General features: G+C 42.4%; 1 long non-coding RNA gene across 1 annotated transcript in view; it reads left to right on the top strand.

The window, feature by feature from the left end:
• Positions 1 to 1711: 1711 nt before the first annotated feature.
• The window catches only part of LOC128077224 (uncharacterized), a 63346-nt gene continuing 50898 nt past the window's right edge, over positions 1712 to 14159 (top strand). The window contains exon 1 of the long non-coding RNA XR_008204889.1: positions 1712 to 1756. This is a non-coding gene — a long non-coding RNA (uncharacterized LOC128077224). The remainder of the gene's footprint in view (positions 1757 to 14159) is intronic.

Raw genomic sequence — 14159 nt, 5'->3', positions numbered from 1 at the left:
AGGCCAGAAGCTGGCCCACGATCTCCTCTTTAAACTTCGTGAGGCAGGTTATTAGCTGCTGGGACAGTATGATGGGAATGCCATGTACTGGGAGGAACAAGCTAAACATCTGGCTGAAAAGGAAGGGAGGCAGTAGGAGTTTTACAAGCTAAAAGGGAGGTAAGGAAAAGGCCAATAGAATAAATATGATGTATTTTAAATATCTGTTTCTTCCAAAATATGTCTCCCCTTCCTCCGCTTGCAGCCCCAGTTTTCAAGGCTGGAATGATAACCCCCTGTGCTTGCTATTAAGAAGACGGCGCACAGGATTTTGTTTAGTCCTCATCACGCCCCAGAGGCAAGCGTGCATGGGAACACAGAGCAACACTGCTGGGGGAAAAGGGCGGCAGCTTGAATTGTCCTTCTGAGCCACGTCTGCCAAGACGTGGTGCAACATCATGCTTTTGTTGTCATTGCTACCATCCATCACAAGTCCACATATACGTTTGTGAAACTTCTGTCCAAAGTAAGGGGGGTAACATTAGTTGGGGGATGGTTCACAGGGACTTAGCCACACCGTGGCCCCAGCAGCTTCCAGGATCCTACAGCCCTTCTGGGAACAGTAACACCCCTGAATACCCATGTAGCTGAGACTGGGGAAGGTCTGAAGTTGGAGGAAGGAGGTAGGGGTGGGAAGAAAGGAACTGCAGTGCTCACACTCCCCAGCAATCTGGAGCTTTCTCAGCAGCAGAAAGAGCCAGTTTTTGCCTCCACCCTGGCCCAGTGAGGCTATGGGAAACACATCCAACTTGTTTCCTGTAAACAGGCTGTTCTTCCCAAAGCCACAGCAGTAAGACAAGCCACTGAAATACAAGCAAGTCCAAGATTGGGACAGGTGCCACTGTTGGTGATGGACTGAAAAGCCTCACTTCTCCCATCCTCCCACAGTGCACTGCTGCTTCTGCATTCTCATGCCCTTTGCCTTCCACCTTAGCCCTACTCCTTTCTTCTCTCTTCCTACCTATCCATTTCCCAGGTCTTGTTATGAGTGATCTTTTTAGCAACCACCTAATGGTAGAGTTACAGCTTGCATTTTCCTAAAGACCTCAGCTCCTGAACTCCTTGCTGCTACCAAGTAATCTCTCTTTTCTTTATAAATTGTCCATTCACATGGGCATCAGGATTTCTGAGAAAATACTGGTGATGTATAGAAAAGTATTCAAATATCAAAGTGCCTGCAAATGCATCTTCAATAGTGCTATTAAAAAAACATGTGCTGCTTTTTCTCTCAGGTCTTGCAATATTTTCTAGTCTGCCTCATAGCTGTTAATTAGTTATTACTTGGCAATATTAGGGAGACGATGAGCTTGGGAGAATGGCAGTGAATTCCCCAAAATGCAGATACTGAGTTTTGTCTCCCACTGAAACAAGTTCAGGATACCTGGTAATATTACATTCTATACCTGCATAATGCTAGACAAATCGAAGCCAACCAATATCAAGATGTAGGAAAAAATAAGATCAGTCTCTTGGCTGTATGCAGAACAGGTGGATGGATTTTGTTTTTTGGTCTCAGTGTTCTTTTTTGTTCTTCAGTGTTTTCTTTTTTTTTTTTTTTCTTTTTTTTTGGGGGGGGGGGGGGAGGGAAAAGAGGGGGGTTGGGTGATTGGGTGGGGAGGAAGGGTGGAAAATACGTTGAGGATTGAATTTCAATCTTGTTCTTTATCTACACACAGTTGGTGAAGAAGAATGTGTCACCTCCAGGACCCCTGAAACTGTAAGTAAACCTCTGTCCTTTGTTTGATCTTTTTTCTGTAGCTGAGGAACATGGGAAGGGATTTTGTCACCATGTAATGTAGAGCTGTATCTGTTTTGGAATATATATAAGTATTTACAACTGAACCTTTCCAATTTAAAGCCTGCCATGACATGTTTGGTTCTCCCTCCTCAGTGTCAGTTGCTGTGTATTAAAGACATTTCAATAGAACTAGGGTAGAGAGGACTTGATCAGAGCACAGTCAAAACACACCTCAGCTCAGTAAAGGCTATGAAATCCTCCTCTGAGGTGAGAGTGAATCACTGCAAGGTGCATTTACATGAATTTCAGGCCTGAATTCATCAGAGGTGGGAAGTTCAGCCTTGAAAAATGAGGGCAGTGGGAAAATTCAAAGCTGCAGAACCTGCCAGTGGTCAGGTGTGATATCACCCAAGGTAAACCTCGCCCTGAGAGTTTGAGGATCAACCCTCCTGGAGAGGAAACACTGAGAAAAGAGGTGCAGAAGCACTTGGAAAAACTCGAGGAAAAAATGAAATAAAATACAATGAAAAGGCTATTCTTTTTCCACCTGGAGAAAGGTTGCCAGGAAAAGTTTCTCCTATCCTGACCCATCTCTCCCAGTCTTGCTTCAGAGGGACTTTTAGAGAAATCTACCTATGTTTTTCTTATTCCCACCTGGCACAGATTTGGGGCCTTCCCTCAACTCTGGCTCACCTTTGTTTGAGAGGATGCCTCTTATCCAGTGCTTTGGAGGTCCTCCAGGTAGCTCTTTGCTTTACCTTTCAGCAAGGATTACACAGGATGCCACAGTTTGATCTGGCACCTGGAGCTGAATGCATTAAACTGTGAGTGTCCCTTCATGTGTTTTATTCCAATGAGGAAACCAGGGCTTGGTCTCCCAGGGGATTTCCAGGACTCCCACTGGTTGAGAAGCTTGGTGTCTGACCGTGCATGTCTGCAAAGCTGTGTTTACTTCATACTCATCTAGAAAGTTTTGCTAGGAGGAGGCTGCTGTACTGCTTGTCCTTGTGGAATTTGTTCTACGTTAGTGCTTCAGTTTCTACCATTAATTATAATTCTTTTAAAAATATCCTTGAAAGGAGATGACCCTGTGCAAGAAGGATGAAGATGGCAGGTTTGTTTGTTTGAATTTTGAAAGCCACAGTCCACCCCAGTGGAAATCTGGGATGGTAAAATAACCATCTCTGTGCTCAAGCACTGTGAATCCAAAACCAAAACCCAGGATTGAGAAAGTTCCACATGTGATATGAGCCTCTGAAATTGAAAATAAACAGCTAGAGAGTTGGCTGGGAGGAGGATCCTTCCCTTCTGCCTGCTGTCCTTGAGGGGCTAAGCAAGATAGCTAGCTTAGTGTAGAAGTGCTGCTGATTCTTAAGCCAGTACTGTCAAGGTAGCGTGTTGAGAAGGAGGGATTATGACTATTTGTATACTGCCTTTTGAAGTATTTGAAGTTCCTTTCATATCTTTGCTGTCTTCTGCCGTGAGACAGAGCAGATCCTCTTTGCAGTGTGCTCTGCAGCCAGTATATAATGAGAACTGTTACCAGCTCTGGAGCATCTCAGTATAAGCTAATCAAATAAACAAATTATTCAAACTCATCCCAACACCACCTCTGAAAAGCACTGTAAAGTAGCTTCTGTCACTCTTTCTGCATCTCTGAAATGCAATCAAGAGCATAATGAGAGCTGTAACGTAGGGGCCATGAGAAAACACTTGTCTGGATCATCACAGTTAAAAGCTTGAGTAAGAACTAAAAGATTTGGCCTTTGAAAGGCATACTGGCTCTGGGTTGGAATGGCTTCATCTCTCAATAAGAATTGCCCATGTCTGGCAGTATGTAGAAGTATACATGACTGACTCAGGAGGCAGGCAAAACAGCAGGAAATGACTCTGTTTAAAAATTAGACCATAAATTTAGATACAGCTGTTTTGATCCTGGTGCAATTTGTTACGAGTAAATCTATGTATTTCTAGCAGGGATCATGAAACAAGAGAGGGAGAGAGGAGAGAGTAGAGATAGGGTTTTATAGAGGAAACTAAACAGGGAGATACCAGTTTGTGTTCATTGTGTCGTGTATTTCAAGTCACCAGCAATCCAGCCTATTAACAGCTGCCTCCTGATGTACTCAGTACAACCAGGTGGAAGGGGCTCAGGGCTGAGACTCTGGAGACTTGAAGCTTTTTTCTGCCTCTGGTTCAGATTTGTCACTGCACTTCCAGCTGTCCCTGCCCTTGGCACTTCTCCTACCTTCCCTTAGCTTAATGGGCAATTTTGTGGCTGGGAATCAAAGTTATCTCTGAAACCAGAAAGCTGAATGTCTATAACACACTATGTCTCTGCTGCTGAAGCTCAGGAAGGCAATTCTTGGTGCAACCAGAGTTATGTGAGCAGCAACTGAAAGCCATTGAGACTTGAGAAAGAGGAAGCTTTGTGTGCCTAAGCAACCAGGAGTTAAGTATCTGAAACTAAGCAGCTCTGGAATTAAGGCCCTAACTAGCAGTGGGCAAATCCCAATAACAAAATAACATGGGGATCTGGACTAAAAAATGCCAATAGTGCAGCTCTGCTCTGCTTCACTTCCTCTGCCCCCATCTCTAAAATCCCCTCATTAGGGGGCTGGTTACTTCTTAGCAGGAAACAACTCTGCAGCAGGTTAGCACGATGAGGGCCTGTTATTACAGCTGGAAAGGGACTTCCTGAGAGAGTTCCTCCATTTGGTTGAATGTAGCTGGACAAACTGAGCTGAGGGAATCCTCGTTTACATGCTCTGCGCCCCCAGGCTGAATGCCACAACAGAAAATCAAAGGACCACGTAAGAATGTGTCCCACAGCTGGGAGGGGATTTGATAGACCTAATGTTTCCTGAGGTTTTATTCCAGAAACCTGGTTACATTGAAGTCCTGGAAAAATATCCAGGTCTGCTGATCTGTATCACAAAAAGGTGGCTTGTGTCACACAGAAGGGTGGGGAAGGCAAAGGAAGAGCCCAGAAATGATTCATTTGGCACTACTCTCATTTCCTCTGTTGGAGCTTCTCTAAAACCTGTGCAGCAGGAGGGTTGTATTCCTACCTCTGGTCCTCTGTCATGCACACATTCCAGCAGGACTCAATGCAAGGGAAGATCTAGCCCAGCAACTGTTAGAAAGTGTGATTTTAAGTAATGGCTTATAAAAGAAAGCAAAGAAGCAGCAAAATTGTTGGGAGAATCTGGCTATGCAGCTACAATTTTCTCTTTTGTATTTAGTGAAAATATTGCTGTTGGACTGTGCAAACAGAACATTTGCAGATAGGTCCATTTGCTTTTCTGTACTGTCTGCTTACCAGTATAGTTCCATGTTCCTCTTTGGCTCTGTAGAAAAAGCCTGCTATTCTGAATTAGACCCACATAAAGTAACTGTCTCATATTTAGATCGCCTGTAGACATTTACGCCTGCGCAGTGCAAACAGTACCAAGTGAGCAATAATAGTCGCAAGACAAGCATTTGTAGGGCATCAGCCAAGAATTACGGCAGTGGAAAGAGCTTCACAATCCTATTGTAGAAAGCAAAACATTTTACCCTCTCAGAGAGCTTGCCTTTCTTCACTGATGGTCACGTCATACCCATCTTAAGTAGACCCAGAAATACGAGAGGAAAATAGGCAAAGAACATAGCATTAGAGCTGAGGTCAACATCTGGATGGACTTAGGCTTCACAAAGGAATTCACTGACTCATTGGCACATGTGAGGACTGTCATCTCCTCTGCAGCATTTAATCTGTAATCATGAGAACCCATCGGAGTAAGACTTGGCTTTCAGAAATATTAATAGAGTAATAATGTTATGAAAAAGAAGGAAAAAAAAAAAGGAAGAAAAAAAAAAAAAGGAAAAAAAAAAGGAAAAAAAAAAAAAGCACTGAAAGAAACTGAGCAGTTCCAAAAAGCACCAGTCTGGCTCACTCCTTACATACAAACGCACACAAGGAGAAGTAGCCAAAAGACTGATGCCAAAACCTAGCAAAGTTCCCTACTAGGTGTTCGAACAGGATTGAGATAGGAGTTCCATCTGTGCTCTGACTCGATCTGACCTTCAGGGGCTGCATTAGTGATGTCAGTGGTTTTTGGAGTGGCAGAGGTCTCCTTGATTTTGGTGGGGTGTAACGAGGACTCTCCCAGCAGGATATCCACACCCACATGCCCCATTGCTCTGGGGCAGTGATGCCCAATCCAGGGAGAGGGAAAGAAAAGGAAACAGAGTAAGAAATGCTGGGCAGGGCTTTCCTGTTACAATTGTTTGGAGGAATGTGTGCTACGGTGTTACTTATTGACAAAATGTATCTCAGACAAGCTGCTGTAGGTGGAATATCTTTCCTGGTATGTCTATGCACCCCTCTCTCACTTCATCTGAGCAGCCTCAGAGCCAACTGAAAGCAACATCTTGTAGCATGACCATGCCTGCTGAGCACAACATGCTCACTAACCTTGGCCACATTCTTGCCCTGACATTCTTATTGAATTTTTGTCCACATGTGGGTCCTGGCTGGCCAAGGATAAAGAGAAAGCCACAGAGCTGGTGCACTGTTCCATGTACTTAGGCCCACAGTCCTGCAGAGTATGAACAGACTTCTGATAAATCACAGGTGATAATAGGAAGTGATGAGAAACTTCTTTGCTTGTGCCTTCTCAGCTGCTGTACTTTATTTTTTGAATTGGTGCTATATTATCTTCATTCCTTGTGATAAGGAAGATTTGTTTATCCTGTTGCAGTGACCTCATGAATTGCAAGCTACCACATCATATTCCTCAGAGAGCAAAGGGACTCTCAGTGACAAATCCTGCAAAGCAGATAGGAAAACAGCTGTTCAGGTTTCTTCTGCTCTGCATGAGACAGAACTTGGTGGAAGGAGAAATTTAGATTCTGAGTTGACTTAATGTGATCAGCTCCAACACTCCTTTCTTTATGCCTCCACCAGCTGATAATTTACTTAGAAGGTCATGAATTAACTATCACTGTCTTGATCTTACCATATATTGTTGCCTGAATGTGAAAGTCATTATTGAGGCAGCTAACGTTGGCCTTTCCTGGATAAGGGCAATTAAAGAAGCAGTGCATCTCAGGTGTTTATATTGTGTGCAATAGTTAGCTGATCAAAAGAATAACAAGTAAAATATTTATAGCAACTTAGGATATGATAGTTTTGTTCTCAGACTGTGATTGAACAGCTGCAGGAAGACAAGCCTTAATCATTGATTTCTCCATTTTAATAAATCTTCTCAGTCCTAGACAATGAAGAACTTCCCTATCTGCACCTAGCATGAAAGAGTCTGAGATAACATTCTAGGGATACCGCACACATGGTAAATAAGTAAAATTAAAGGAAACAAAATGCATTCAGGCCTGTTTATTGCATGTTAACTGACTGCTCCTATTCCAAGCTTCCCAGAAAGCAGAATTGTTTGTCATGCAGTTGATGCTGCAACATATAGCAGAGGAGGCTGTATGTCAGTAAAACACTCGTCTTCTATAATGGTATTTCTTGCCCACTGTGAAAGAGAAGGTAGGAAAGCAAGAATGAGAAACACTTTCTTTTGCCAAAAAGCTACAAAGGGCATTAATGGCAAGAGTTAATTGTCCAATTTGCTCCAGTGTTGCTGTCCCAGAGACCAGAGCTCAGTGCTGCTCCTCCACTCCCTGTGAGGACCTGCAGCTGCTGTGAGGGCTCACCTCAGCTCCTCTGCTCTGGGCTCAACCAATGCAGGGAACCCAGCTGCTGCTCATACAACTATCCCCCCTAGACTCTTCACAATCTTCATAGCCCTCCACTGGATGCTCTCTGATAGTTTTGTGTTGTTCTTATATTGTGGTGCTCAATCTGCACACAGTAATTGAGGTGATAGGACCAAACCTTCCCTTGCCCAGTAGCAGTGCTAGTCTCGATGCACCCCGGGAGACAGTTGGCCCTTTTGGCTGCCAGGGCACGCTGCCAGCTCAAATACAACTTGCAGTCACCCAGAACCCCCAGATCCCTTTCCATGGGGCTGCTCTCAGCCTCTCATCTCCCACTCTGCACATAGAGCGAGGGCTGCCCTCTCCCAGGTGCGGAATCCAACACTTGCATTTGTTGAACATCATGTAGTTGGTGATTACCCAGACCCGTAATTTGTCAAGATCTCTTTGCAAGACTTCTACCCTAAGGAAGTCAAGAGCTTCTCCCATTTTGTCAGGATTATCCCTGAGCCAAAAAGAGATTTCCATGGCTAGTCACAAGATAGTCCCTGCAGCACTGTGGTTTCACCAGGATTTTTCAGAAAGTCTCATCTTGTCACAACCTTTCCATCACTCAGCTTGAAAGACAGCACCTCTTATCCTTGTCCTTCTACTTTGCTTCTTTCTTTGTCTCCTGTCTTTGCCTCTTTGCCTCTGCTGGGAGCGTCCTCTGTTGCGGGGCTTCTGATATTGTCTCGCCATTTCTGTTTTCAAGATATCTGTGAGGGGATGGCAGCCTCCAGGCAGAGCTGCCTGCTTCTCTGATGTTGCTTAGTATCAGGTGGTGAGCTGAAACATGTCTGGCACATCCTGAGAGATCAGCAATTATGACATACAAGCCTCGCTGGGTGTTTATGATGCAAAAGCCTAAGGAATGCTTTTGTTGCATAGAGGGATAACTGTATTTGGCCACTTGGTTTTACAACACAATAGAAACTGCTTCTTGATTGGCCTTTGACTGTGAAATAAGAGCTTTTCCTTCCATCTCAGAATCCATGAATTAACACTCAGGGCTAAAAGATTTACCACAGGGCTTTCACTTCAGGGTTTTCATTGTCTTAGGGAAAGAACGAAGACAGTGAGTTGAGATTTGTGATCTCCTGAAGAGTGGTGAAGCTTAGCAGCCCAAAGCCCACCCATGTAATGGTCTTCTGCAAAAGGCCCTTCTCTTATAATCAGCTCTGACGTGACATGACAATGAAGGAGGGAAAAAAACAGCAACACAGGGAAACGGGGAAGTTTGTCAAGGGCAGGGAACACAGATTTGTAATTGGTTGCTACTAATGAGTTTGTTTTCATTCCAAAAGTCTCTCCCATTAAAGAACTGATGCCTGCCATGTAAGAATTCAATGTCAGGAAAGCCAAACCACCCTGTAGCTACATGAGCATTTTTTTCTGTTCTCTTGTTGAAGTGACATATGAATACTGTGAGGTTACTCCTATTGTGCAACTGACGCATTGTTATACTACATAGCAGGATGGAGCTGACCCTAGAAACTCCCAACACACAATAAATTGAGATCCTCTCTTGGAAATGACGCTAGCAGTATGCATTTCAGTAATGATAGCCTTTGGGCCTTGTTCTGGAGTCATAGGGAGTTTATGAGATGTTATATTCGCCTATTTCCTCCCTGCTGAAACTTCCTTGGGAAGGTCTTTGAGCATCAGGATGTGTCACTTCCAAAGGGAAGCTTGGGCAGAATCCATGGCAAAAAATCAGACTACTAGGTAGGCAGGAGGATGCAGTCTAGAGCTGGATCAGTTTCCAGGCCTGCTATACTGTTCTGACTTCCATTACTAACTGTTTAAAAGCCTTGAGCTTTCACTGTGCTAGTCACATTGGTTGGCCTTCATAAATTACACATATGTGATGTGGACACTGCAGACACACTGTTTTGTGTAGTAAACTATCATCCATCTCACACAGATGACTCAGAATCTGTCCAGAAAATGTTGAAAAAGTCCTAAAACCAAACCCAACATTTTCAGACAGCAAAAAGCTTTCAGTATTTAAAGTAAAAAATGTAGCAGGCATAGTTTGTTACAACCCAGAATCCTGCACAATGATGTGGATACCATAGCAATGATTTCACAACAGTAGATAAAGAAATAAAAAGACTTTGTTTTTCTCTCAAAGCCGGAAAATCAGAAGGGTGCTGTTGCTGAAAGTGAATAAGGCAAGGAGCAAAGGCACTTCTAGATTTGTTATGTAGAAGGAGAATGAAGGCAGCACTTCAGAAAACTATGGAGGTAGAAACAATGAGTCTGAATACAAGTGCAGTATCAAATGGTAGGAATGCATTCATTACAGTCACAGTTATTCCACAACAAATGTATGTCTGGGCATCATTTTCCATCTTTTGTGAGTGAGTTATGTTTTCTTTCCCTACATGAAGGCTACTACTAAAACAGTAAGCAGTCAACTTAGATGATTCAGCCAGCCCAAGGTGTGTTTTTTTTTTTTTGAAGTTGCAATATTGCAATACCTACAAAATTGCATTGTGCCCAAAATAACAGCTAGAGCCATGGCATATGAATATCTGTAGAATTAGACCACAATGCCTCAATTTAACACAACAATCCCAATACACTGAAAAAATGTCTACAGCTACATTTAATCCGCCTATCTATGGCTTGTTTCAAAGAGGAGGAAAGATTAATCAGGAATGAGAGCGTTACTGCTCCACAGATTTAACAGAGTCAGACTTGTTTGGAATAGCAAAGCACCTTGATGCAGCTGCCAATTCTTCACAAATCCTTCCTTCATTCTTTAGTGCAAATTTGAAAGATTGGTAATGAGGAGGGAATGAATGAATGATCAGAGCAGAAACTGCACCAAATCTCATTGAATTTTATCCTTAAAACTGTGTGTTGCTGAGGAGCTCCACAGTCATTAAATGTGTGAAACTGAAGGCATCTATCCATACAAGTCAACTCTCCACTAAAGCATTTGTAAATCAAAATCCAGTTCTTTATCTTCAACAGATATTCATAGCACATACATCCACAAAACACCCATGAGGTCACAGGGATCCTACTGACATCTGGGCCCTTTGATTTTCCTAACCATTGTGATGAGTGGCGTTAAGACTCTTCTTTTGTACAACAGATCCAGTAGGCCAAATTCTTTTGCCTTTCCCCTCTGAGCCAAAGAAGTACATGAGGAATAAGTTTATTCCCCACCCTACCTTTTCTTTTTCCTTTTTTTTAAATTTCTTTTTCCCTTTCTTATTTTTGGCTTGTAATCTCAAGGATCATCATAAGAGAGGTTTAATAATGCCTACAGGTTTTTACGCTTCAGTGAAAGATGACAATGCACTCCTTAGGCATTTTGTTCAGAATAAGTCTATGTGAAGATCTCCTTTGACTACAATATAGAGTCATTCTCTTAAAATCATCAGTTGTGGTTTTTCTTTAGTGTGTTTATTTTACTATTAAAGAGGGCTCTTCGTGCATAAAAAGTGCACTTGATATGTGGAAAAAAAATTAGATCTTTAATAAAAGAGCAGCTATGTTAAAAAAAAAAGGACAAAGGTTTACATTTTTGTAGTCAGAAAGTGGTTTCCCATTGACTTTCATTGTCCTGTTACATTTTCGAGGTTACTCAAAGAGCATGCATAAGTTCAACTTGCTGGCCACAGCTGAGGAGGTGAAAGAGTAGAAGTTTGCTGATAGTAGTCTCAAAATGGATAGGAGATAAGTATCCACTTTGCAAAGAAATGAAGTCGAGTACTTGCAGTTGTAGTCACTGAAGCTGCTAACATCAGGTACATGTATGCATAAAGTAATCTGAATTATTAAGACCTCATTCTGGCCAACTGGAGGAAAATCTATCCACGCCCTTTTTTGATGCCTCTCAGGCAAAGCCAGTTCTCAAGAGCTGGAGTAGGAAAGCCCTACTGTCCTCACCATCACACCCGTCCTGTCCAAAAAAATGGTTACTTCTTGCAGGAAAGCTCAGGATCAATGTCTCAATGTCTCTCTCCTTAGGGATTTCCATGAGCAGAAGTGCACTCTGTGATCTTTCAAAATACACCACACAGTGTACCCCCACTCTCAAAACTCAGCCAGGGCTGGCCCCTCTCCTGACTTCATCTATGGCCTTAAAACAGTTCCGTAGTCCTAAATGTTTCCATTTGTTTTGTATTTAGACACATGCTTCTAGGATACAGAGGCTTCTGAGGGGGTCATATCTTTTATTTTGTTAGTAGGGCAACTTTTCAGAGTCCCTGGTTGATTATCCCTGTTTACCTTCTGATAGCTGTGTTTCCTGGATAACTGCCATGTGTTTTTTCCTTTCTTGTTAATCTTGTGGCAATGATCCTGGCCTTCAACAGATGTAGAGTGTTTGTCCTCCTGGTGTTCAATAGGCTTCCAAATCATAAACAATTTTTCATGTACTTCTGGGTACATCAGCATTCAGAAATCAACCTCCTTTATGAATAGCAGTCACATCTAGCACTGAGCATTTTCAAATCTCTGCAGACACATGGATTCATGCTCTCATTGCCTTGCAAAGCAATAAAGTTTTGCAGTGACTTTCCACACTTCCAGGGAAGAAAGATGAGAATAGAAGCTCCAGGTTGTAGGAACAAAAGTGAGTCATATAAACAAGTATCCCAGCAAAATCTTCTCTTGTGCTCTTTTGCAGGTTCAGCTTTTGTGTCTAGATAAAGCCTCTGAGTTTTCTGTAGCTCCTTCAGTCCCACAGAGTGCTCTAGGAATGCTGTTAGCCAAGCAAGACTTTTCCCTGACATCAACACTCAGCAATGTTGAGTTGAAAAAGTGACAGACCATGGCATCTTATTGTATTTGTCTGAGATAGGATTCAATATGAAGAATTGACACATTGTTTCAATGTCTACACACCAGTTAACTATTAATGAATTCACAGTCAATAAAATATACTCTCTGGGTAATATCCGGTCACCAGTTAAACTATTAGTTATGTTTGGAAAAGAGTTTATGATCAATCCCCAGTTGCCACAGCCTTATATGTTCTGGAACATTCATTTTTTGGCCTGGCGCTTCCTAGTAATTTTAAGGGGGGCAAAAACAAATCTTACATGTGCAGGGGAAAGAACACAGCTTCCCAAAAAATCTACTTCAATCTTTTCAAGCCCATGCTAGAAGAAATATGCACCAATTTGGGAATAAATTCTGCCAAGGCAGGCATATTTTTTCCCCAGAAATATTAAGTGTTCCTTTTTTGAGGAAAGAACACTCATGGCTATCCCAAAGGTAGGAGTGATGGGGGAAAAAAAAAAAAAAATTTATTAAAACCTGTGAATTTAATTTTTGATTCTTCATTTTCTTACATGTATGGCTACTGGGGCATTTCTAGAAGAAACTGCACTATTCCCTATTACTAACTATGTGAACAGTTCTCAAAGTGGCTACGTTCACAGAGTTCCTCTGCTCACAAGTTTTATTTACATGAAGTCTTCAAACTTCATTGCCTGAGAACCTCACCTTGAAAAAAAACTAGGTCTGAACAAGCTTGGTAGAGTTATAAACCAATTTCAGAGTTATTGATGATACATACATATGTATCACATCATTACATGTTTACAATATATGAAATTTATAACATTTTAAATATTCTAAAATGTTAATAATACTGCCACATTGGCATCACACTTCGTGTCCAAATGCCTTAAAGATGCACACAACCAACAGCCAAACCAACAAAACCCACACAGTTCTTAGCTCAGTGATTTTAAAATGACTCATATTTCAGCAAAGGACCTAAAACCATCTCAAACTGAAATGATGACACTCAGAATCTGGTCCGTATCTGACCTGGTGCTGCTTTTCTACATACAGCTCTTACCTGGTAAAGGCACGTAGGCATACAGCTACTTGAGGGGTGGCACAGGAGTGAGTACAAAGCGGTTTTAATGGGTTAGCTAGAAATCTGTGATAGGGAGGGGTTAGAAACAGAGTTTCTCCAGTGCTGAATCTTTCCATACACTAATATAGAGTGACTTGATTTTGTTTATGGTGTGGGACCTGGGTTGCCCACAAAGTTCTTTTTCACAGGATGCATTTTCTCAGTCCTCCCTCATTAAAGTAAATCTGATTACATTTCAGACTCGTTTTTTAAAGAGAGGGGAGCTAGCAGGGGGAGTTGGAACCACACACTTAGATAATTTTCATTCAAATCCAGCACAGTGGTACTCTCTCTCAGCCAAGTCGTGCTAAGAGGAAGGAGACAACGAGGGAAAAAGTTGTGCTATTCTTTGATGGTCTTCATCGGGTGGATGAAGCATGACCAATCATCCATAATCTGACAAGGCCTTGGAAAAGGCAGAATCATGCCTACATCATGTATGCCAGGACAATAGGGGATACTGTTGTGGGCTGCAGGGGTGGAAAAGAAGAGCATTAAAGTTGTAGTAACAAGGAGAAATTATTATCTTGAGGGGAAGTACTGTCTGTCTGGCAGAAGACATCAGAAGTTGGGATGGGGGGGAAGGGAGGGGGGCGAGGTGTCTCATCCCCTCCCTATCCCAGCCCCATCCTCCCCCAGACGTTTCAACCTTCGTTATCCAAGCAGCAAACTCTTTTCTGTGAAGGGGAAGAAAGAAATCGATTGTGTTTTTAAAAGCTACTTGAAGCCCACAAAAGGTGCTTT

The sequence above is a fragment of the Tympanuchus pallidicinctus genome, unplaced genomic scaffold (assembly GCF_026119805.1).
Source record: "Tympanuchus pallidicinctus isolate F22 unplaced genomic scaffold, pur_lepc_1.0 scaffold15, whole genome shotgun sequence".
Taxonomy (NCBI): domain Eukaryota; kingdom Metazoa; phylum Chordata; class Aves; order Galliformes; family Phasianidae; genus Tympanuchus; species Tympanuchus pallidicinctus.
The sequence above is the reverse complement of the archived record's forward strand: the minus strand, read 5'-3'. Positions and strand labels throughout refer to the sequence as shown.